Consider the following 27,006-nt stretch of genomic DNA (forward strand, 5'->3'; position numbering starts at 1 on the left):
TGCATCCTTAGCACAAAGTTATATTATATTCTACTCAATTCATAGGTTTCATTAATGTCATTCAGACTGTTTTGAAGTTGATACAACTGGCTATGATAGCCAAGGTTTATAGCTAGGTTCTGAACTAATATGTACAGTGCCTTGCGAAAGTATTCGGCCCCCTTGAACTTTGCAACCTTTTGCCACATTTCAGGCTTCAAACATAAAGATATAAAACTGTATTTTTTTGTGAAGAATCAACAACAAGTGGGACACAATCATGAAGTGGAACGACATTTATTGGATATTTCAAACTTTTTTAACAAATAAAAAACTGAAAAATTGGGCGTGCAAAATTATTCAGCCCCCTTAACTTAATACTTTGTAGCGCCACCTTTTGCTGCGATTACAGCTGTAAGTCGCTTGGGGTATGTCTCTATCAGTTTTGCACATCGAGAGACTGACATCTTTTCCCATTCCTCCTTGCAAAACAGCTCGAGCTCAGTGAGGTTGGATGGAGAGCATTTGTGAACAGCAGTTTTCAGTTCTTTCCACAGATTCTTGATTGGATTCAGGTCTGGACTTTGACTTGGCCATTCTAACACCTGGATATGTTTATTTTTGAACCATTCCATTGTAGATTTTGCTTTATGTTTTGGATCATTGTCTTGTTGGAAGACAAATCTCCGTCCCAGTCTCAGGTCTTTTGCAGACTCCATCAGGTTTTCTTCCAGAATGGTCCTGCATTTGGCTCCATCCATCTTCCCATCAATTTGAACCATCTTCCCTGTCCCTGTTGAAGAAAAGAAGGCCCAAACCATGATTCTGCCACCACCATGTTTGACAGTGGGGATGTTGTGTTCAGGGTGATGAGCTGTGTTGCTTTTACGCCAAATATAACGTTTTGCATTGTTGTCAAAAAGTTCAATTTTGGTTTCATCTGACCAGAGCACCTTCTCCCACATGTTTGGTGTGTCTCCCAGGTGGCTTGTGGCAAACTTTAAACGACACTTTTTATGGATATCTTTAAGAAATGGCTTTCTTGCCACTCTTCCATAAAGGCCAGATTTGTGCAATATATGACTGATTGTTGTCCTATGGACAGAGTCTCCCACCTCAGCTGTAGATCTCTGCAGTTCATCCAGAGTGATCATGGGCCTCTTGGCTGCATCTCTGATCAGTCTTCTCCTTCTATGAGCTGAAAGTTTAGAGGGACGGCCAGGTCTTGGTAGATTTGCAGTGGTCTGATACTCCTTCCATTTCAATATTATCGCTTGCACAGTGCTCCTTGGGATGTTTAAAGCTTGGGAAATCTTTTTGTATCCAAATCCAGCTTTAAACTACCAAATGTTTGCGTCCATACACAGATCGGCTACATAGCTAGCTACACATCCAAGCTCCATCCATAGGCATACAGGTATTTCTATCCTCCACTGCACATTAAGCAAGAACATAGTAAGCTAGCTACGTTATTTCATCTATCTGCATTGCATGGCAAATATCAGCAAGGCAGGCTTACATCATTTTACATTCAATGCGCAGTAAGTGCTTTAGCTAGCTAGATTCTTTCCATCCACTGTTTCACAAGACGACAGCCTGGTTTGCTGGTTGTTTCAGGAGTCCCTAAAACATTAAACGACAAGAATTACAATTTCATACTCATGTCACAACACCTGTGTAGCCAGCCAGCTGGCTAATGTTAGCTAGTCAGCTAGCTTGCAAAATCGTTTTTGTAAATTAACTTTATAAAAAAATATGCATAATCGATTGTCTCTACATTAACTAACATATTCCTGTCAACTGTCATTGTTTTTGCGTGATTCGTTATGATGTTATAATCACTTACATCCTAGTATTTTTGTCAGCCATCTTTGCTGAAGAAAGTCTCCTATGGAACGCCGTTTGGGTCTTTGTGTGTCAAAAAAGATACACATCAAATTACACTATATAACGTGTTAAATTAGCTTTTAATTCGATATGCCAAATAACAGTTCTATTATAGAATGTTGTGTGTTCTGAATATGCATGTGCTAGCCAAGTTCCACCACTACTATCAATAGCACTGTCAAAGCTGTACAAACAAGCAAACACCGGCCACGAACGATGTGTTTACAATACAGCATTCATTGTTTGACCACAACATCTGGGGTAGCTAGCTAGCTTTAGCTTGGCACCTAGCTAGCACTAATACAACCAGCCTGAAAACAATGACCAGTAGAAACTGCAGTCATTTTCATTATTCTTAACAATAATTTAGGAATCCTTGTGAGTAAGTAAGTATTAGCTAGGTAGCCACTTGTTGTTCACCTATTGAAATTGAACTTCAGGCTCGACCGGACCGGGTTGTGTTGTGAAGCTAGCCACAATAACGATTAGGCACAATTTGGAATTTGCGGTTTGCCTTCAAAATAAAAGTAACTATTTGAAAGTGGTGCAGAAGGTTACAATTGGTGGAATCATGCCATATTTAGACTAAATAATGTTAAACAAGGTTGGAATGTGAAGCAATGAACTAGGGTATCAGTCAACTCGGTGACACCCACAGAACACAACTGTGAAGAGTTTACGCAAAAACTAGCGTTGTAGCTCTTATCGCGAGACTGTGACTGTGTGAAATCATCTTACCAGTCAGCCTATTGTGTGTATTGACATTCAACGGCTGGCCATGCCTTCCTCCTGGCTACTCCAACAGCTCCGCCCCCCCCGCAGCTACTCGCCCAAGCCTCTCCAGGTTCTCCTTTACCCAAATCCAGATAGCAGATGTTCTGAAAGAGCTGCAAAACCTGGACCCGTACAAATCAGCTGGGCTTGACAATCTGGACCCTCTATTTCTGAAACTATCCACCGCCATTGTTGCAACCCCTATTACCAGCCTGTTCAACCTCCCTTCATATCGTCTGAGATCCCCAAGGATTGGAAAGCTGCCGCAGTCATCCCCCTCTTCAAAGGGGGAGACAACCTGGACCCAAACTGTTACAGACCTATATCCATCCTGCCCTGCCTATCTAAGGTCTTCGAAAGCCAAGTCAACAAACAGGTCACGGACCATCTCGAATCCCACCGTACCTTCTCCGCTGTGCAATCTGGTTTCCGAGCCGGTACGGGTGCACCTCAGCCACGCTCAAGGTACTAAACGATATCATAACCGCCATCGATAAAAGACAGTACTGTGCAGCCGTCTTCATCACCATATTCTTATTGGCAGACTCAGTAGCCTCGGTTTTTCTGATGACTGCCTTGCCTGGTTCACCAACTACTTTGCAGACAGAGTTCAGTGTGTCAAATCGGAGAGCATGCTGTCCGGTCCTCTGGCAGTCTCTATGGGGGTGCCACAGGGTTCAATTCTCGGGCCAACTCTTTTCTCTGTATATATCAATGATGTTGCTCTTGCTGCGGGCGATTCCATGATCCACCTCTACGCAGACGACACCATTCTGTATACTTCCGGCCCGTCCTTGGACACTGTGCTATCTAACCTCCAAACGAGCTTCAATGCCATACAACACTCCTTCCGTGGCCTCCAACTGCTCTTAAACGCTAGTTAAACCAAATGCATGCTTTTCAACCGTTCGCTGCCTGCACCCGCACACCCGAATAGCATCACCACCCTGGATGGTTCCCGACCTAGAATATGTGGACATCTATAAGTACAGTGCCTTGCGAAAGTATTTGGCCCCCTTGAACTTAGCGACCTTTTGCCACATTTCAGGCTTCAAACGTAAAGATATAAAACTGTATTTTTTTGTGAAGAATCAACAACAAGTGGGACACAATCATGAAGTGGAACGACATTTATTGGATATTTCAAACTTTTTTAACAAATCAAAAACTGAAAAATTGGGCGTGCAAAATTATTCAGCCCCTTTACTTTCAGTGCAGCAAACTCTCTCCAGAAGTTCAGTGAGGATCTCTGAATGATCCAATGTTGACCTAAATGACTAATGATGATAAATACAATCCACCTGTTTGTAATCAAGTCTCCGTATAAATGCACCTGCACTGTGATAGTCTCAGAGGTCCGTTAAAAGCGCAGAGAGCATCATGAAGAACAAGGAACACACCAGGCAGGTCCGAGATACTGTTGTGAAGAAGTTTAAAGCTGGATTTGGATACAAAAAGATTTCCCAAGCTTTAAACATCCCAAGGAGCACTGTGCAAGCGATAATATTGAAATGGAAGGAGTATCAGACCACTGCAAATCTACCAAGACCTGGCCGTCCCTCTAAACTTTCAGCTCATAGAAGGAGAAGACTGATCAGAGATGCAGCCAAGAGGCCCATGATCACTCTGGATGAACTGCAGAGATCTACAGCTGAGGTGGGAGACTCTGTCCATAGGACAACAATCAGTCATATATTGCACAAATCTGGCCTTTATGGAAGAGTGGCAAGAAAGCCATTTCTTAAAGATATCCATAAAAAGTGTCGTTTAAAGTTTGCCACAAGCCACCTGGGAGACACACCAAACATGTGGGAGAAGGTGCTCTGGTCAGATGAAACCAAAATTGAACTTTTTGACAACAATGCAAAACGTTATATTTGGCGTAAAAGCAACACAGCTCATCACCCTGAACACAACATCCCCACTGTCAAACATGGTGGTGGCAGAATCATGGTTTGGGCCTTCTTTTCTTCAACAGGGACAGGGAAGATGGTTCAAATTGATGGGAAGATGGATGGAGCCAAATACAGGACCATTCTGGAAGAAAACCTGATGGAGTCTGCAAAAGACCTGAGACTGGGACGGAGATTTGTCTTCCAACAAGACAATGATCCAAAACATAAAGCAAAATCTACAATGGAATGGTTCAAAAATAAACATATCCAGGTGTTAGAATGGCCAAGTCAAAGTCCAGACCTGAATCCAATCAAGAATCTGTGGAAAGAACTGAAAACTGCTGTTCACAAATGCTCTCCATCCAACCTCACTGAGCTCGAGCTGTTTTGCAAGGAGGAATGGGAAAAGATGTCAGTCTCTCGATGTGCAAAACTGATAGAGACATACCCCAAGCGACTTACAGCTGTAATCGCAGCAAAAGGTGGCGCTACAAAGTATTAACTTAAGGGGGCTGAATAATTTTGCACGCCCAATTTTTCAGTTTTTTATTTGTTAAAAAAGTTTGAAATATCCAATAAATGTCGTTCCACTTCATGATTGTGTCCCACTTGTTGTTGATTCTTCACAAAAAAATACAGTTTTATATCTTTATGTTTGAAGCCTGAAATGTGGCAAAAGGTTGCAAAGTTCAAGGGGGCCGAATACTTTCGCAAGGCACTGTACCTAGGTGTCTGGCTAGACTGTAAACTCTCCTTCCAGACTCATATCAAACATCTCCAATCGAAAATCAAAACTAGAGTCGGCTTTCTATTCCGCAACAAAGCCTCCTTCACTCACGCCGCCAAGCTTACCCTAGTAAAACTGACTATCCTACCAATCCTCGACTTCGGCGATGTCATCTACAAAATAGCTTCCAATACTCTACTCAGCAAACTGGATGCAGTTTATCACAGTGCCATCCGTTTTGTTACAAAAGCACCTCATACCACCCACCACTGCGACCTGTATGCTCTAGTCGGCTGGCCCTCGCTACATATTCGTCGCCAGACCCACTGGCTCCAGGTCATCTACAAGTCCATGCTAGGTAAAGCTCCGCCTTCTCAGTTCACGATGGCAACACCCACCCGTAGCACGCGCTCCAGCAGGTGTATCTCACTGATCATCCCTAAAGCCAACACCTCATTTGGCTGCCTTTCGTTCCTATTCTCTGCTGCCTGTGACTGGAACGAATTGCAAAAATCGCTGAAGTTGGAGACTTATCTCCCTCACCAACTTCAAACATCTGCTATCTGAGCAGCTAAACGATCGCTGCAGCTGTACATAGTCTATTGGTAAATAGCCCACCCAATTTTACCTACCTCATCCCCATACTGTTTATATTTATTTACTTTTCTGCTCTTTTGCACTCCAATATCTCTACCTGTACATGACCATCTGATAATTCATCACTCCAGTGTTAATCTGCAAAATTGTAATTATTCGCCTACCTCCTCATGCCTTTTGCACACAATGTATATAGACTCTTTTTTTCTACTGTGTTATTGACTTGTTAATTGTTTACTCCATGTGTAACTCTGTGTTGTCTGTTCACACTGCTATGCTTTATCTTGGCCAGGTCGCAGTTGCAAATGAGAACTTGTTCTCAACTAGCCTACCTGGTTAAATAAAGGTGAAATAAAATAAATAAAAAATAAATATTGCACTCTACAGCTTTACCTAAGGATTGGGGAACAATGAAATGGGGTATCAGTCTACACAATACCACAGATATTTTCTCTTCTTCAGAGTTATCAGACTCCAAAACATCCACGCAGTATTGTGTTCCCTCTGGAATAGTGTTCAATGCACATTGTAGGTTGACAATAAATGTGGTTCAAATCACAGTTGCTTCAGAGTCCCGCAATAAGAGCTTGGTGTCACTGAGTAGACTGATACCTCATGTCATTGATCCACAATCCATAGGTAAGGCTGTATAGTGAAATAAGTATGCCCCCAATGCAATGCTAAAGTCTAATAATTCCAGTGTGATTTCAGATTTGTCAAATTAACAAATTATTGTCTTTGTTGATTTTATATAACATTCCAACCTCGTTTAGCATGATCTCATCAATTATGGCAGAATTCTACTATTTGTATTCATTTGCATCACTGTTAATGACATACTTTTATTTTAACCTAAAAGTCCACTATTGTGCCTAATCCTTATTGTGCCTAGCTTCACATAGATGGGTCCGACCACCATTAAACAAGTAAAAACTGTCTTATAAATTAGGGTTATTTTAAATGGTGACACCTAGCTATATAGTTTGCTAGCTAACTATATAGCTACTGAAACAGAATGTCATTTTGTTATGTTTTTGGGGAAGAAAATTCTTTGCATCCATCAGCTAGCTAGCTTTTTTAATGACCAGCACTGTAGGTGCGCAGACAACTTTACCAGCATCATTAGCATATGTATCGATGAATCATTGTGACATATGAAATACGAGTGATAGTGTAATCAATTTGTAATAACTACGTAAGAAATGTATGAACGTGTTAATTATTATGTGACGTGCAGTCATATTCAGGTCTTGATTGGTCAATAAGCTTATTTGACGTGTCAAATAGTGTTATTTGACGTATCTTTTTTGACACTCAAAGACTCAAACGGCGTTCCATAGTCTCCAGCCTTGAGTCGCATGGTGTAAAATTCATCATGGGAACCACTCGATATGATTGGTCATCGCCCAGCGGTCGCCGCTGGTGATTTGCATAAAGTTGGAAAAAGTTCAACTTTGTCCCCCGCCCTCTCCGTGTTTCACCACGCAGCATCTTGTGCTAGTGTACATGGGTCATAAGACACAGTATTGCAGTGCTTGAGGCATCACTACAGACCTGTGTTCGATTCCAGGCTGTGCCATAACCGGCTGTGACCAGGAGTCCCATGGGGCGGTGCACAATTGGCCAGCTCCGTCCGTGTTAGGGGAGGGTTTGACCCGTGCGGCTTTACTTGGCTCATCACTTTCTAATGACTCCTTGTGGCAGGCCGGGCTCCTGCAAGCTGACTACAGTTTCAGTTGAAAGGTATTTCCTCCCACACATTGGTGCGGCTGGCTTCCGGGTTAAGTGGGCAGGTGTGAAGGAGCGCGGTTTGGCAGATCATGTTTTGGAGAATGCATGACTCGACCTTCGCCTCTCCCGAGCACGTTGGGGAGTTGCAGCGATGAAACAAGATTGTACCAAAAAAGATTATACCAAAAAATGTAATATGTAGGAGCACACAAAACAATTTAGGAGCACAAATAAAAATATTTGAGGTAATAAGCTGTTTCTTTGTAGTAATGGTGCAAGCATAATGAACATGAATAATATGCTCAGTGTATTCTCCATGGAACTCAGGGGCTGCGGTACAGTGAAGTAATCATTTCAAACAATTATCATCTCAGTGATTTTTGTCTTTTTTTGTCTAAAATAAAATGCCAGGTTGCACAGCAAAATATTTAAGTGCATATGCGAGTAAAATGGTCGCACTGTAGAGACTTGACTAGTTTGTTACTGTAAGCTATATGTTAACAAAAATATCAATAGCCTAAACATCAGTATTAGCGCCAAGTGTGCTTGTGAATAGTGAAAATCAGCACAAAAGCAATAATGGCATTATAATGAATATACTAGTCGAAATGTCAGCGGTCAAAAATAGTATATTGTCAGTTATTTGTGGCCTCGCTCCTGCTTACAGTATTGTGTGCGTCTTCACGCAAACTTTGGATCTCATTTAGCTGTTATCCCTTTTCGACACAAATCTTTGTCACTTTCACTTGATTTCTACACTTGCCACAAACAAGTTGCTTGCAGCTGCAACAGGTGTTGTGGGTTCTGTTCTGAGTGCGACTGCCCACCTGGGAGTTTCTCCTCCCCGGAAGCTGTGCGCAATGGCTCGCGTGGAATCTTGGCTGCTGCCTTGGCCCTCATATGTCTCTCACGTAGCCCTTGTGCCAGACTCATGATGAAGTCTCTCCTGTTCATTGTGTTGTTCATACACTGCTTGAACAACACGTGCGAATTGATAGCGGCAAATTCAAGCATGTTGTACTGTAGAGCACAGCAACAGGCGAGAAGAGAGTTCCTTCTTTCACGAGTACAGCTGTGCCATTTGATCCGAAACGTTATACGGCACTCGTTCACCTGCCGCCCATATAGATCCGATATGTAAAGCTGTTCCACATGAATAAGAATAATAATCATCAGAGATGTCATGGTCCCTTTCTTCCCCGCCATCTGAGTTGTTTTCATTCAGATCTTGTCCCAACGTTGACACAGCATGTGCATCCATTAGTCTTAGTCTTGCAATTGTAAATTCCGCACGCTCTCACTGTGTATGCCTACTCCAAGTAATAAGACTGCTTCGATTCAGTGGACTGATATACAGTGCATTCGCAAAGTACTTAGACCCCTTCCCCTTTTCCACATTTTGTTATGTTACAGCCTTATTCTAAAATGGAGTAAATACAACAACAACAAAAATCATCTTCAATCTACACACAATATCCTATAATGACAAAGCGAAAAACAAGTTTAGAATGTTGTGCAGATGGATATACAAGAAAATAAAATAAATACCTTATTTACATAAGTATACAGACCCTTTGCTATGAGACTCGAAATTGAGCTCAGGTGCATCCTGTTTCCATTGATCCTCCTTCTGTGTTTTCTACAACTTGATTGGAGTCCACCTGTGGTAAATTCAATTGGTTGGACATGATTTGGAAAGGCACACACCTGTCTATATAAGGTCCCACAGTTGACAGTGCATGAAAACCAAGCTATGAGGTTGAAGGAATTGTCCTTTGCGCTCCAAGACAGTATTGTGTCGAGAAGGGTACCAAGACATTTCTGCAGCATTGACCACAGTGGCCTCCATCATTCTTAAATGGAAGAAGTTTGAAACCACCACCACTAGAGTTGGCCGCCTGGCCAAACTGAGCAATCGGGGGCCTTGGTCAGGAAGGTGACCAAGAACCTGATGGTCATTCTGACATACAGTGCCTCGCAAAACTATTCATCCCCCTTGGCGTTTTTCCTATGATGTTGCATTACAACATGTAATTTAAATGGATTTCATGTAATGGACATACACAAAATAGTGGTGGAGTGAAATGTAAAAATTAACTTTAAAATAATTCTGAAAAATTGAAAAGTGGTGCATGCATATGTATTCACCCTCTTTGCTATGAAGCCCCTAAATAAGATCTGTGTGACCAATTACCTTCAAACTTCACATAATTAGTTACATAAAGTCCACCTGTGTGAAATCTAAGTGTCACATGATCTCAGTATATATACACACACACCTGTTCTGAAAGGCCCCAGAGTCTGCAACACCACTAAGCAAGGCACCATGAAGACGACGGAGATCTCCAAACAGGTCAGGGACAACGTTTTGGAGAAGTACAGATCAGGGTTGGGCAAAAAAAAAATGGAAACTTTGAACATCCCACGGAGCACCATTAAATCCATTATTAAAACGTTGAAAGAATATGGCACCACAACAAACCTAACAAGAGAGGGCCGCCCACCAAAACTCACAGACCAGGCAAGGAGGGCATTAATTAGAGAGGCAACAAAGAGACCAAATATAACCCTGAAGGAGCTGCAAAGCACCATAGCGGAGATTGGAGTATCTGTCCATAGGAACACTTTAAGCTGCACACTCCACAGAGCTGGGTTTTACAGAAGAGTGGCCAGAAAAAAGCCATTGCTTAAAGAAAATAATAGGCAAACAGATTTGGTGTTCACCAAAAGGCATGTGGGAGACTCCCCAAACATATGGAAGAAGGTACTCTGGTCAGATGAAACTAAAATTGACCTTTTTGGCCATCAAGAAAACGCTATGTCTGGCGCAAATCGAACACCTCTCATCACCCCGAGAGCACCATCCATAGTGGCAGCATCATGCTGTGGGGAGGTTTTTCATTGGTAGGGACTGGGAAACTAGTCGGAATTGAAGGCATGATGGATGGCATTAAATACAAGGAAAATCTTGAGGGAAACCTGTTTGTCTTCCAGAGATTTGAGCCTGGGATGAAGGTTCACCTTCCAGCAGGACAATGACCCTAAGCATACTGCTAAAGCAACACTCGAGTGGTTTACTAAGAGGAAACATTTAAATGTCCTGGAATGGCCTCGTCAAAGCCCAGACCTCAATCCAATTGAGAATGTGTGGTATGACTTAAAGATTACTGTACACCAGCGGAACCTATCCAACTTGAAGGAGCTGGAGCAGTTGTGCCTTGAAGAATGAGGAAAAAATCCCAGTGGCTAGATGTGCCAAGCTTATAGAGACATACCCCAAGAGACTTGCAGTTGTAATTGCTGCAAAAAGTGGCTCTACAAAGTATTGACTTTGGGGGCGTGAATAGTAATGCATGCTCTTGTTTTTTTTTGTCTTATTTCTTGTTTGTTTCACCCCAAAAATGTTTTTGCATCTTCAAAGTGGTGGTAGGCATGTTGTGTAAATCAAATGATACAACCCCCCCCCAAAAAATATATTTTAATTCCAGGTTGTAAGGCAACAAAATAGGAAAAATGCCAAGGGGGGGGTGAATATTTTCATAAGCCACTGTAGCTCCAGAGTTCCTCTGTGGAGATGGAAGAACCTTCCAGAAGGACAACCATCAATCCAAGGTGGCATAGCAGTTCAGACGTCTTTTGTCCTCGTCTTGTCGTGTCCTGTATATATATATATATATATATATTTACAACTTTTTCACATACATTTTATTTTTATTTTCCATCAACTCATCTTCAAAACACTCTCCTGCAACCCGCCTCACCAATGTATATTTATAAAAAAGTATTATTTACCTCAGATCTGTAATCCTCCAAGAAGCTAGCCAGAAACTCCAAGAAGCTAGCCTGAAACTAGCCAGAAGCTAATCCAGAAGCTAGTTCAGAAGCTAGTTAGCTCCTTTACTGGCAAATCGTTAGTATTCAGCTAACCACGGTTTGTGGTCATCAGCTATCCTTTAGCTCGAAAATCTATCGCCAGTTCTGTACGGCGCAGCGCGGCTCGGAACGGAACATACCGGACCAATTTTTCTCTCCATGTCCCTGGATTTCGACTGCTCTCTGGACATTCATACCCGGATCTCACAGCTAGCTAGCTGCTATCCGTGTGACTATCGGCCTTCGTCGATTCCGGAGCAAACATCAATTATTCCGGAGCTAGCAAGCTCCGTCAATCACTCCTGAGTTCCATCAATCACACCTGGGCTGCAGTCACCTATCCGGACCCGTTTTACTGCCTTCGCGGAGCCCCACCGGGCCTTCACAACTGGACTGCCGAAGTTATCTACCCGAAGGAGTTATTCGGCTGGCTCCTCCGTCGCGACGTTACCTGAACGCCCATCTGCGGCCTGCTAACCGTTAGCTGTCTTACCGGCTGCTATCTGAATAGACAATCGGACAATTTTTTAATTTTTTATTATTATTATTATGTTTTCTTCTTGGGCCTCTATAACTATATCTATTGTTTTTATTTTTGTTGTTGTTGTTGTGTGATTTGGATTAATCCCCTCTACCACACGGAACCCCACTAATCTACTGACGGAACGCAAGAGGTGGCTAACAACAGACCTCCATCCTATGCTAGCTTGCTACCGATGCCCTGGCTAGCTGTCTAAATCACCAACCAACCTCTCCACTCACCGGACCCTTTTGATCACTCGACTAAGCATGCCTCTCCTTAATGTCAATATGTCTTGTCCATTGCTGTTCTGGTTAGTGTTTATTGGCTTATTTCACTGTAGAGCCTCTAGTCCTGCTCACTATACCTTATCCAACCTATTAGTTCCACCACCCACACATGCAATGACATCTCCTGGTTTCAACGATGTTTCTAGAGACAATATCTCTCTCTTCATCACTCAATACCTAGGTTTACCTCCACTGTATTCACATCCTACCATACATTTGTCTGTACATTATACCTTGATGCTATTTTATCGCCCCCAGAAACCTCCTTTTACTCGTATGTTCCAGATGTTCTAGACGACCAATTCTCATAGCTTTTAGCCGTACCCTTATTCTACTCCTCCTATGTTCCTCTGGCGATGTAGAGGTGATCCAGGCCCTGCAGTGCCTAGCTCCACTCCTATTCCCCAGGCGCTCTCTTTTGACGACTTCTGTAACCGTAATAGCCTTGGTTTCATGCATGTTAACATTAGAAGCCTCCTCCCTAAGTTTGTTCTATTCACTGCTTTAGCACACTCTGCCAACCCGGATGTTCTAGCTGTGTCTGAATCCTGGCTTAGGAAGACATTCAGACATTTTAATTCCAAACTACAACATTTTCAGACAAGATAGAACTGCCAAAGGGGGCGGTGTTGCAATCTACTGCAAAGATAGCCTGCAGAGTTCTGTCCTACTATCCAGGTCTGTACCCAAACAATTTGAACTTCTACTTTTAAAAATCCACCTCTCTAAAAACAAGTCTCTCACCGTTGCCGCCTGCTATAGACCACCCTCTGCCCCCAGCTGTGCTCTGGACACCATATGTAAACTGATTGCCCCCCATCTATCTTCAGAGTTCGTGCTACTAGGCGACCTAAACTGGAACATGCTTAACACCCCAGCCATCCTACAATCTAAACTTGATGCCCTCAATCTCACACAAATTATCAATGAACCTACCAGGTACCTCCCCAAAGCCTTAAACACGGGCACCCTCATAGATATCATCCTAACCAACTTCCCCTCTAAATACACCTCTGCTGTCTTCAACCAAGATCTCAGCGATCACTGCCTCATTGCCTGCATCCGTAATGGGTCAGCGGTCAAACGACCTCCACTCATCACTGTAAAACGCTCCCTGAAACACTTCTGCGAGCAGGCCTTTCTAATCGACCTGGCCGGGGTATCCTGGAAGGATATTGATCTCATCCCGTCAGTAGAGGATGCCTGGATATTTAAAAAAAAATGCCTTCCTAACCATCTTAAATAAACATGCCCCATTCAAGAAATTTAGAACCAGGAACAGATATAGCCCTTGGTTCTCCCCAGACCTGACTGCCCTTAACCAACACAAAAACATCCTATGGCGTTCTGCATTAGCATCGAACAGCCCCCGTGATATGCAGCTGTTCAGGGAAGCTAGAAACCATTATACACAGGCAGTTAGAAAAGCCAAGGCTAGCTTTTTCAAGCAGAAATTTGCTTCCTGCAACACTAACTCAAAAAAGTTCTGGGACACTGTAAAGTCCATGGAGAATAAGAACACCTCCTCCCAGCTGCCCACTGCACTGAAGATAGGAAACACTGTCACCACTGATAAATCCACCATAATTGAGAATTTCAATAAGCATTTTTCTACGGCTGGCCATGCTTTCCACCTGGCTACTCCTACCCCGGACAACAGCACTGCACCCCCAACAGCAACTCGCCCAAGCCTTCCCCATTTCTCCTTCTCCCAAATCCATTCAGCTGATGTTCTGAAAGAGCTGCAAAATCTGGACCCCTACAAATCAGCCGGGCTAGACAATCTGGACCCTTTCTTTCTAAAATTATCTGCCGAAATTGTTGCCACCCCTATTACTAGCCTGTTCAACCTCTCGTGTCGTCTGAGATTCCCAAAGATTGGAAAGCAGCTGCAGTCATCCCCCTCTTCAAAGGGGGGGACACTCTTGACCCAAACTGCTACAGACCTATATCTATCCTACCGTGCCTTTCTAAGGTCTTCGAAGTCAACAAACAGATTACCGACCATTTCGAATCTCACCATACCTTCTCTGCTATGCAATCTGGTTTCAGAGCTGGTCATGGGTGCACCTCAGCCACGCTCAAGGTCCTAAACGATATCTTAACTGCCATCGATAAGAAACATTACTGTGCAGCCGTATTCATTGATCTGGCCAAGGCTTTCGACTCTGTCAATCACCATATCCTCATCGGCAGACTCGACACTCTTGGTTTCTCGAATGATTGCCTCGCCTGGTTCACCAACTACTTCTCTGATAGAGTTCAGTGTGTCAAATCGGAGGGTCTGCTGTCCGGACCTCTGGCAGTCTCTATGGGGGTGCCACAGGGTTCAATTCTTGGACCGACTCTCTTCTCTGTATACATCAATGAGGTCGCTCTTGCTGCTGGTGAGTCCCTGATCCACCTCTACGCAGACGACACCATTCTGTATACTTCCGGCCCTTCTTTGGACACTGTGTTAACAACCCTCCAGGCAAGCTTCAATGCCATACAACTCTCCTTCCGTGGCCTCCAATTGCTCTTAAATACAAGTAAAACTAAATGCATGCTCTTCAACCGATCGCTACCTGCACCTACCCGTCTGTCCAACATCACTACTCTGGATGGCTCTGACTTAGAATACGTGGACAACTACAAATACATAGGTGTCTGGTTAGACTGTAAACTCTCCTTCCAGACCCATTTCAAACATCTCCAATCCAAAGTTAAATCTAGAATTGGCTTCCTATTTCGCAACAAAGCATCCTTCACTCATGCTGCCAAACATACCCTTGTAAAACTGACCATCCTACCAATCCTCGACTTTGGCGATGTCATTTACAAAATAGCCTCCAATACCCTACTCAACAAATTGGATGCAGTCTATCACAGTGCAATCCGTTTTATCACCAAAGCCCCATATACTACCCACCATTGCGACCTGTACGCTCTCGTTGGCTGGCCCTCGCTTCATACTCGTCGCCAAACCCACTGGCTCCATGTCATCTACAAGACCCTGCTAGGTAAAGTCCCCCCTTATCTCAGCTCGCTGGTCACCATAGCATCTCCCACCTGTAGCACACGCTCCAGCAGGTATATCTCTCTAGTCACCCCCAAAACCAATTCTTTCTTTGGCCGCCTTTCCTTCCAGTTCTCTGCTGCCAATGACTGGAACGAACTACAAAAATCTCTGAAACTGGAAACACTTATCTCCCTCACTAGCTTTAAGCACCAACTGTCAGAGCAGCTCACAGATTACTGCACCTGTACATAGACCACCTATAATTTAGCCCAAACAACTACCTCTTTCCCAACTGTATTTAATTTTAATTAATTAATTTATTTTGCTCCTTTGCACCCCATTATTTTTATTTCTACTTTGCACATTCTTCCATTGCAAAACTACCATTCCAGTATTTTACTTGCTATATTGTATTTACTTTGCCATCATGGCCTTTTTTGCCTTTACCTCCCTTCTCACCTCATTTGCTCACATTGTATATAGACTTGTTTATACTGCATTATTGACTGTATGTTTGTTTTTACTCCATGTGTAACTCTGTGTCGTTTTATCTGTCAAACTGCTTTGCTTTATCTTGGCCAGGTCGCAATTGTAAATGAGAACTTGTTCTCAACTTGCCTACCTGGTTAAATAAAGGTAAAATAAATAAATAAAATCTCTGCAGCACTCCACCAATCAGGCCTTTATGGGAGAGTGGCCAGACGGAAGCCACTCCTCAGTAAAATAAGTTTGTGGTATGAAGACTCTAACAACACAGTGTGTTACATATACTTATTTAGGAAAAGTCAAGGGCGAGGGAGACATGACTTTAAAAATGGGCATTAACATTTAAATTAGTTTGGATTTATTATGATGCTCTCTGCCTGTCTAGTGTTTATTTACACAATCACTAAAATCCTTTCATATTTTGTTTAGGAAAGTCATACAAAACATGATACAACACCATTTATTTCAAAAGAACACAATAGCATGTTTTGAGTTGTATTTATCTGTGCTTAGGCTATGGCTGCGGCATGCCAATGAAATCAACTTGTTTATTTAGTAGACATCACATTCCCTACCCTACCACAGTCAACACTTATTTTAGAGTAAGAATGTAATGGAATATAACAGAATAAAATAGAAGGAATATTTTTTCCCAAATGGTTATTGCTGATTGTTACCTGTAGCCTGCTCTCATGAGGAATGGTTATTCTAGGAAGAAGTTATATTTTGAAACTGAGACCATCTGCACAATATGTCGAGATTTTTTGGGGACCAAACAGGTCAATTAGAAACGTAGGCATCTGCTCTTTCTAATCGGGTACGGCAATTAAAACATCTGGCCTGCATCATGGACCTCTGTAGGATAATATGGAAGAAGTGCTGTTTGGTAAGCTTCCTTACCTTCTTTGTCAATGTCACGGTCGTCCTCCTCTTCATCTGAAGAGGAGAGGCGAGATGGATCAGAGGACCAAAATGCGGCGTGGTATGTGTTCATCATAAATTTTAATACAGAAAACATTGAACACTGAAACCCTATACAAAAACAATAAACGAAATAACAACCGTGAAGCTAATGCAAACTGCGCTGAAACAAGCAATCAACATAGACAATCACCCACCAACAAACAGTGCAACCCAGGCTACCTAAGTATGATTCTCAATCAGAGACAACTAATGACACCTGCCTCTGATTGAGAACCATACTAGGCCGAAACATAGAAATACCCAAATCATAGAAAAACAAACATAGACTGCCCCCCAACTCACGCCCTGACCATACTAAATAAATACAAAACAAAGGAAATGAAGGTCAGAACGTGACAGTACCCCCCCCCCCCCCAAAGGTGCGGACTCCGGCCGCAAAACCTTAACCTATAGGGGGGGTCTGGGTGGGCGTCTGTCCGCCATGGCGGCTCTGGCGCGGGACGCGGACCCCACTTCACCATTGTCTTAGTCCGCCCCATTGTCCGCCTCCGTGGCTTCCTAACCATGACAGGTTAGACAACTACTCTAGCCCGTACCGGCGACCAGACCCGCTGAGCAGGCACCATTTATGGGAGGCAGCGTCATGGTGCATTCGTAACCAAGTGGGAAGTGGGAATTTACCACATGCACCTGGGAAAAATCCACTTGGGAATCTCATCTATCATCCTGAGCACCCACTTACAAATTAGTAATTTACCACTTACTTAGTAATTTAGCAGATTCGCTTATCCAGAGCGACTTACAGTGCATTAATCTTAAAATGGCTAGGTGGGACAACCACATCACAGGCGTAGTAAGTACACTTTTCCTCAAAGTAGCTATAAGCAAAGTCGGAGCTAGGGAGGGGGGAGAGTCAAGTGCAAGTGTTGGTTAGTATACGGTTGACGCAGCTTGTTAGCCAATCAGCATTTCTCAACGAGTTCAAATCACATGAAAGCATCCAACTGGTATTTATTACTTCACAACTGGTAAATTCCCACCTCCCACATTGGTTACAAACGCAGCATCAGTGTGGAAACTTGAAGCCCAACATAACAATCCTGTCACGACAGATAATACCAGGAACATTGTGAATGGCGTTTCATTTTCCCGCTGTACCGAAACCGAACCATGACCCCCAAAACCATAATAAGTACCTAACCGTGGGTTTGGGGAACCGTTACACCCCTATTCTTATCACTTTCCTGTTAGCTAGTCAACTACGGCTAACACAGCCACCGCAACCAGAATAACAGCAAAGTAGCTGCATTTGTTTGTTTAAGCTTTTTCTAGTGACATTATTTGCTACATTCACCTAGCATTGAAAATGTTCTCTCTCGTCAGGACAATGTTCAGAGAAGCCAGCCAACTGCACTCTTAACACTCACTTCAAACTGAATCTGGTAAGACAAACTAGCTGCATTTCATTTAGTTTTACTTGTTTTTCTAGTGACATTTATTTAGTATACATCCATAAAAAGTATGCTGATTCATGATTTTAACTGGCTGAGAAAAGATGTCTGTCTCGACCTGACATGTTAATTCTCAATGGGACAGTGGAGAATTAACTTCAATATTGAAACAATGTTGCAAATGTCAGAGAGACAGACAGCAGGTTTATACATTTCTCCACTGTTGAAAACCGATTGATAGTCTAAAAGAAAGGTGAGATGGTTAGTTGTTACAGGCATACAATAATATGATTATTGTGGATAGTCAGATTAATATAATAGTTTGATTAAAACAGTCACATTTTCCTAACAATCCAGTTTACATGGACACATTTGAAATCAGGCTACCTGATGGCACTCTGATAAGTGCAGAAAATCGGCAATCAAAATAAACGTTTTACCACAGCGAGCGAACATGTTGTTTTTGGGAAGCATATTTGATTCTGAGTTCAGTCTTCTAAAGTTTGTATGTGAAAACTATTTTAAGACGCATACATTCAGTTGTTCCGAACTCACTTCAATGCTCTAAAGAGGGCTCTCGGCTGGTGCTAGGACATGCACAGATCAAATACACAGCTGGAACGCCGATTTAAGATGCTTACATGTCCTAATAATTCAAAAGAATTCTCAGAAAACCACGTGTTTTAATCGACATATGATTACTTAGATTTTGACTCTACGCTGATTGAGATAAGCAGAGTAAGGTGTTTGCATGACTATTGCATAATCTGCCCCTGCCATAATCGGTTTAATATCGAATTATTAGTGTGCATGTAAACTTACTCGATGTTTAGATGCTTTTTACAGTGAAGATCAATTTTATAAATTGCCTGGCTGTGAGCTGATGAGACAGTGAATGGAATAGTAAATAGGCATTCCGCTGTTATAGCCGGTTGTAACTTGTGGAATAAACAACAGCTAGAAACATGTTTTAACACAGAAATAGCTGTGATCCTTAACGTGTGTGTTTTTAGTGCGTTAAGGTGTCCCTGCTTGTAATCTCGCATCAAGTTTCACGCAGAATTGTGACCCCTCACATTGGTTCTTATAGGTTCTTTCACCCAACAAGTCTCTTGAATGTGACGTGAAAATAAAATGTAAACGCTTCTGAGTACAAGTACTAATTCCAGTGGTGACTGAGTTTGTTGTTGGTTCAGGATGGGCTGCTAGAACAGATGTATGATCTCATCCTGGAGTACTTCCAGTCTCAGGCCTTCTCTATTGGTTTCCCAGAGCTGGCCCTGCCCAGCATCGTCCAGGTAATATCACCATCATACCTCGTCTCACCTCCCCACAGGATGGACACTTGTCTTTTTTATTTTACACCTTTGCTAAATGGTCAGCAGCTAGCCTCTCTACAGTATACTCAAGGCTGCAACAAACATGACTTGGTTGTACTATATATGGCGAGGAGGCCAGTTAGAAACAGTGGGAGAAAGAGGAAGAGAGATTAAGATTTTAGTGTGGTTGCGTTGAGCTTTAATGTCTCCACCAGCGGCCCTGGCGACCGACCACTGAGCCCACTTCCTGTCAGAGACAGCTAGTTGTGGGTGGGAGGCGAGCTCCTTTCTATGAGCTCAGCCAACCGACCAACGAAGGCAGAATCTGCCCTTGCCAAAGCAAACAGTCACTGAAGTCCTCCTCTTCCTTTGCCCTCTTCCAGAATGGATTACTGAGTTCTTCTTGTACTCTAGTTTTTACTGTTGCTGCACACACACACACACACACACACACACACTGGGCACAGAGTAGCAACGACACAGTCCAGGGGGAAAAGACAAGCACCAGACTAGATGACTATTTTCCGTTTTTTTCTCTTCCTTTTTTTCTTCCTCTCTCCCTCTTTCTTCTTCCTCCCTTCCTGTCCTCCACCGCTCCACAGCTGAAAGCCTTCCTGAAGGAATGCAAAGTGGCCAATTACTGCAGGCAGATCCGCCAGCTGCTGGAGAAGGTACAGGAGAACAGCGGCCACATCACAGCCCGGAGACAGAGGGCCGCCTTTGGAGTGGCCGACGCAACTGACGTGGTGAGCTTGGCTGTGTGTAAGTGTGTGTGCCCTTCCCGCCAGCCCGTGAGCAAGTGAGCCTGTCGGTGCCAGGTCGTCTGGGCTGCTGTTCCAGTGCCCTCATTTCACCTCTTGAGCACACACACACTTTCCCCTCAGTCCCTCTGTCTGCTACCCCATGTATATTGAAATGCACCTATATGAGATTCCAGCTTGAATTGGGGAGGGTTATCAGTAGTGATGTGCTGAAAAAATGTAGGCACTTACGTATCGCAATATTATACTGAACAAAAATATAAACATAAGATGCAACAATTTCAACTTTTTTACTGAGTTACAGTTCATAGGAAATCCGTTCAAGGAAATCCGTCAATTGAAATGAATTCATTAGGCCCTAACCTATGGATTTCACATGACTGGGCAGGGGAGCAGCCATGCGTGTGCCAGGGAGGGCATAGGCCCACCCACGTTGGTGCCAGGTCAAGACAATCAGAATGAGTTTTTCCGCACAAAAGGGCTTTATTACAGACAAAGGAGAAATGCTCACTAACAGGAATGTAAACAAATTTGTGCACAAATTATGAGAGAAATAAGCTTTTTGTACACATAGAACATTTTGTGACTCTTTTATTTCAGGTCATGAAACATGGGACTAACACTTTACATGTTGCATTTATATACTTAAAAAATATTTTTGTTCAGTATACAGTACCGGTCAAAAGTTTGGACACACCTACTCATTTAAGCGTTTTTCTTTATAAAATTTTTTTTTTTTTTTACATTGTAGAATAATAGTAAAGACAGCACAACTATGAAATAACACTTATGGAATCATGTAGTAACCAAAAAAGGGTTAAACAAATCAACATATATTTTAGATTCTTCAAAGTAGCAACCCTTTACCTTGATGACAGCTTTCAACACTTGGCATTCTCTCAACCAGCCTCATGAGGAATGCTTTCCAACAGTCTTGAAGGAGTTCCCACATATGCTGAGCACCTGTTGGCTGCTTTTCCTTCACTCTGAGGTCCAGCTCATCCCAAACCATCTCAATTGGGTTGAGGTCGGGTGATTGTGGAGGCCAGGTCTTCTGATGCAGCACTCCACCACTCTCCTTCTTAGTCAAATAGCCCTTACACAGCCTGGAGGTGTGTTTTGGGTCATTTTCCTGTTGATAAACAAATTATAGTCCCACTAAGCGCAAACCAGATGGGATGGTTCAGCTATGCTGGTTAAGTGTACCTTGAATTCTAAATAAATCACTGACAGTGTCACCAGCAAAAGCACCATCACACCTTTTCTTCCATGCTTCATGGTGGAAACCACACATGCGGAGATCATCTGTTCACCTACTCTGCGTCTCACAAAGACACAGGAACCAAAAATCTCAAATTTGGACTCAACAGACAAAGGACAGATTTCCCCCGGTCTCATGTCCAATGCACGTGTTCCTTGGCCCAAGCAAGTCTCTTCTAATTATTGGTGTAGTTTAGTAGTGGTTGATTTGCAGCAATTCAACCTGAAGGCCTGATTCATGGAGTCTCCTCTGAACACTTGATGTTGAGATGTGTCTGTTACTTGAACTCTGTGAAGCATTTATTTGGGCTGCAATCTGAGGTGCAGTTAACTCAAAGAAACTTATCCTCTGCAGCAGAGGTAACTCTGGATCTTCCTTTCCTGTGGCGTTCCTCATGAGAGCCAGTTTCATCATAGCGCTTGATGGTTTTTGCAACTGCACTTGAAGAAACATTCAAAGTTCTTGAAATTTTCTGCATTGACTGACCTCTTAAAGTAGTGATGGACGTTTTCTCTGCTTATTTGAGCTGTTCTTGCCATAATATGGTCTTTTACCAAACACGGCTATCTTCTGTATACCACCCTACGTTGTCACAACACAACTGATTGGCTCAAACACATTAAGAAGGAAAGAAATTCCACAAATGAACTTTGGACCATTCACACCTGTTAATTGAAATGCATTCCAGGTGACTACCTCATGAAGCTGGTTGAGAGAATGCCAAGCGTGTGCAAAGCATTCATCAAGGCAAAGGGTGGCTACTTTGAAGAATATAAAATATATTTTGATTTGTTTAACACTTTTATGGTTACATGATTCCATATGTGTTATTTCATAGTTTAATGTCTTCACTATTATTCTACAATGTATAAAATAGTACAAAATAAAGAAAATGTTGAATGAGTAGGTGTGTCCAAACGTTTGACCTGTACTGTATATCCATACTTTGTGGCAAGTTAGCTTTAGCTTGCGCTAGTCAACTGTGCCTCTGCCAAGATTCCTGTATTTTCATCCTATAGCTTGTTCTGCATCTTCTTTTTAAATAGTGAGCCAACATGTTTTCAGCACATTTATTTCCATGACTGATCAAAACTCGTTTCCTCATGTTCTCTCGTCTCTCTACAGCAGTATGTGTGCAATATCAAATAGCAATAAAATGGCACTACCGAATCGCAATACATATAGAATCGTGAGAATCGCAATACATATCGTATCGGTACCTAAGTATCGTGACATTGTATCGTTGAGCTCCCTGGCAATTCCCAGCCCTAGTTATCAGACATTTTCAGCAGCCAAGGCTGATGCTTCTTCAATCGTGTGATGGGTCATCAATGGTTGATTCTTTAGTCATGTTTGTTTCATTCCAATTAGATAACTAATTGTTTCTGAGAATAGCTTTGAAGCTTTAAATCACCCCCCTCCAAGAGTCCAATTGTGCCAAAAGGTCTTAAAGGTCAGCATGCACGCGCACACAGATGTCAGTTGGGTATCACTCAAAACCACTGCCCAGATGAGTCCCACCCCCAGTACAACCCCTTCCCAAAAACTCATGCCCACCAGTCTAGGAGAGCTCACGTTGGAAGTGCCTGTGAAGGTCTCCTCCTGCTGAGACCATTTAACCATCATGCTCCGCCTGACCCCTAACCCCCTGACCGCTCCTTTGGCTGTGTTCGTTACATACAGACAGTGAGGAGATGAGAGGCTACGCACGCACACACACACAGAGAGAGAGAGCGGCCACCTCAGTGAAACCTGAGTAGGAAGCGGAGGAAGGAAGAGGAATTCTGGAGGAGACATCCTTATGTAAACACTGGCGCTGGTTGAAGGACGGCTCTCTGGTCATTAGATGTTCTTAATAGGTTTGAACCAGCCACCCCCCTACCCTTCCTCACCTTAATGAGTGAAGGGTTGCGTGTGTGTGTGCTTGCGTGTGCAGAAATGCCATTTCCTGTGTGTTCTCCTCTCTCTCATTGTATGCACTCTCCACCTGCCCCACCAAACACACACACTCCCGAGGCTGCATTGCTTTGCTCCTTCTGAGTGCCTCGCCCCGGACTCGTGATAAATATTTAAGATTGTTTAGGAGTGAAATTAGAGGGGATGTCTCCTTGTAATATAGCCTTGGAGAAATGTGTGTGTCTGTGTGCATGCGCGCCGGTAAAGACCAAGAGACAGACAGACAGCGTGGCACCGGGGGGCAGCGCCTATTGCCACGGCTCCCAGCCCAGAGGAGCCGGTCGCCATGGCATCCGTCCCCATGCTGCACTGCAGCCAGGTAGAGGCCCTTCTCCGGCTTTTGCGGAAAGGCCATTGCTCCCCTCTGGTCCCAAACACAAAAACACCCCCCACACATCACCCAGACTGAGAGTTAGCCTAACTAATGATTACCCCCTACCCTCTCTCTACTGTATAATAGAAATACAATATTCAAAACCACACGGAGTGAGCACTAGTTGTTGGATATGCCGATGAGTTGTAATTGAAGCATTGAGTGTGCCTTGTAGCATCGTGAGTGTACATTCAAGCATTTTAGTATTATCTTTCACTCTATCTGTTAGTTTTGAATATTTATTAAACATGCTACTGAAAACGGTGTTTCATTGTCCTCAGATCACATTTGAATGTGTCTGAACTGAAGCATAAATATATTTTTTCTTCGTAGGCTTATGTTTTTTTGTATATATTTTGAGACATAGGGTTTTTGCCCAATATCCCAAGTAGGTGAACTAGGTGTGAGAGAACTGTAGAAACCAAAATATTGCCCGTAATCCGATAGCATTGTTTTGTCTGGGTTTGAAGTGTTTTCAAAAGCCCATGCTCTTTTTCTGTTCACTTCCTCTCCTCTTTGCTCCGGTGACCAGCCTAGTAACCGCCACTGCAAATTGTCATAAATAGGTTTATCTAACTGACGAAGGAAGCCGCGGTCTATGCAGTCTATTGGATTTGGAGGTCAGATAATCCTATTGGGCCTGATCAATACCATCCGCAAAGACCTTTAGGGGAAGGGCGTAGATCCTCCAAGTCTCCTCTTTCAGCCTTTTCCGCTTTCTTTCTTTCATCTTTCTCTCTCTCTCTCTCGCTCTGTCTCTTTCCCTCTATCTCTCTTAGGCTCTGTCTTTTCTTTCTCTCCCTCACTGTCTCTCTCTTGTGATCTGTCTTTGTCTTTATCTCTGCTTTTTACTCTCTCTCTGTTGGGGCGGTATTGGGCGATGGCTTACTGAGCTCGCTGAGCTCGCAAATAATGTTTGAAATCTGGATTGCAGTGAAAACACACCAGAATACCTCAACGTTTTGATTGAGCCAGATATAAGGAAAAAGATGAGCACCCTTGCACTGCCAAGACAATAATACCTCAAAACAGGCACAAACGCAGAGTGGCTATGTAACAAGTGTGTTTGATGCTGTCGTGTGTGTGTGTGTGTGTGTGCAGGCAAAGTGGGAGAAGCTGACTGCGGAGGAGGGCACTCCCCTTACCAGGTACTACAGCCAGTAGAAGAGGCTGAGGGAGAAGGAGATCCAGCTGGAGATGTCTTGGAAGGAGAGGGTAACTATCAGAAGCACAACACCAATCAACAAAGTAACCACTTTAGGGCCAAACACAGTATTTTCAGGACATTCATTCAAATTAATTAATGACCTGATCCTATTTAATGAACTATACATATAACTTGGAAAGTTTGAGTAGACAATGCATTGTTGTCAATGAGAGATTGGGACAAAAGTTTCATGCACACATCTTAGAAATTATTTATTATTTATTATTATTTTTTTCAGCGTGGTCAGTTCTCTACAATTTCCAAGTTTTAGGAAACAAACTGAAGTGTAGGCCAATTAATTTACTTTAAAAAACTGTCAAAGTAGTCAATGTGGCCCCAGGCTTGTTATACATGGTCTCAAATCACCTGTATGACAAAAAGCATTTTGAAATGGAACTGCATATTGACGATTCCTCTCTCGATTAAGATGGAAGACTTGGAGCTTCCTGAGATCAAACGCAGGAAAATTCAGCAGAGAAGGCGGTGGACAAGAAGGAGTTCAAGGATTTCTTTGAGTCTTACAGCGACTCGGACGACGATGGAGGACTCAAAGTCAAAGATAACTAACTCCATTCGCATACATAGCAGGGTCCTGTTTGGAGCCGACCAAAAATAGGCTTCAAATATAAACTTTTTACATTGTGACATTAGTGACACATGAGAATGGCCATCTGTTCAGATCAGCATGATACTCCCTTTTTCCATAATTTTGATTGATTATCGGTTATCTGTGAAATTATCGTCCGATACTAATATAGCCGTAAAAGGCCAATATCGTCCGCAAATATCAGTGAACTGATATAATGGTCGGGCTCTAGTCCTGTTTATTAGTCATCTAATTAGAAGGAAAACGGACCGAAGCAAGGTCCAAAGCGAGGTCTTCAGTAAGGTCATTCTCCTGCCAATGTTTGGGGTGTCCACAGACTTTTGTATCTTTGTGTTCCAATGGAGGCTCTTCATATCCTTCTTGGTGGTTCCAACAGAAAATGGTCTGTCTTATTTAAGGCAGGGCTCCAGACTATTTTCTACTGGTGGCACCAGTCCATGATTAGCTCGCACCAATTTTTCTGCGCCTTCACGCAATAGAAAATATTTCTATCATCTTATAAAATCATTCAAATTGCTTTATTAAAAACTGTAATAGACTGAGATGGTATTGAAGAAATATGTTGTTTCATCTTTCCACGGTGTGATTAAAAATATTTTATATGCAACCTAATCCAGTGACTGTTGTGTATTTTGGGTAGACAACTACGCTATTGTTATATTTTACTGTTAAAATAGGGCTCCAGAATTTTCCGTTTTTTTTCCCCTTCTCCAAATAGAGATTAATTTGCCTGCATCTTTGTGTTCCGATATCATAGGCACATTTTATTTGGGGCTAATTCACCACCTGACATTATAGCTAGATTGCTAACTCTTAATATATTACCCACTGCTAGTAGCCATGTATTAATCTAGCAGTTAAAAAATATATATATATTTCACCTTTATTTAACCACGTAGGCCAGTTGAGAACAAATTCTCAACTGTAAATGTAATTGTAGCCTGCCGCCCAATGAGGCCTATGCACTCGCAATGGCCAATGTGCATTCCGCACACTCAGTATCTCAAAGCCATACCAAATATCTTGTTTGTAAAATAGTTGCTATTGAGGTAAAAAAATTTAAGTTGAGAAATAAAGTATTCTGACAAAGCTGAGAACATCCTCTACAACTGTCACAACAGGATATGTGTGTTTCCCCCCTAATAGGTTTTTAAAATGTTATACAATCAGAACACACTTTTTCTCCCTAAGCATTTTGTTTCCCCAGGAAAGGACAGAGAGATTGGCTCGCTCGTCACAGAAGCAGGCCCCAGCGAAAAGGTTCCTCATTAGAGGAATCATAAGGATACTGTTTGACCAAATCATGGTTTTAGCCTGCTAAAAAAATATGATGTTTTGAGTGAGGTGAACAAACGTGCAGCTCGCACCGATGTGACCTAATATATAT

The 27,006-nt window shown here is 42.7% G+C and overlaps 1 pseudogene; it reads left to right on the plus strand.

Moving 5' to 3' along the window:
• LOC109869648 (nucleolar complex protein 2 homolog) overlaps positions 1–27,006 on the plus strand; it is a 75,160-nt pseudogene that overhangs the window by 41,477 nt on the left and 6,677 nt on the right.

The sequence above is a fragment of the Oncorhynchus kisutch genome, linkage group LG24, assembly GCF_002021735.2.
Source record: "Oncorhynchus kisutch isolate 150728-3 linkage group LG24, Okis_V2, whole genome shotgun sequence".
Classification (NCBI taxonomy): Eukaryota; Metazoa; Chordata; class Actinopteri; order Salmoniformes; family Salmonidae; genus Oncorhynchus; species Oncorhynchus kisutch.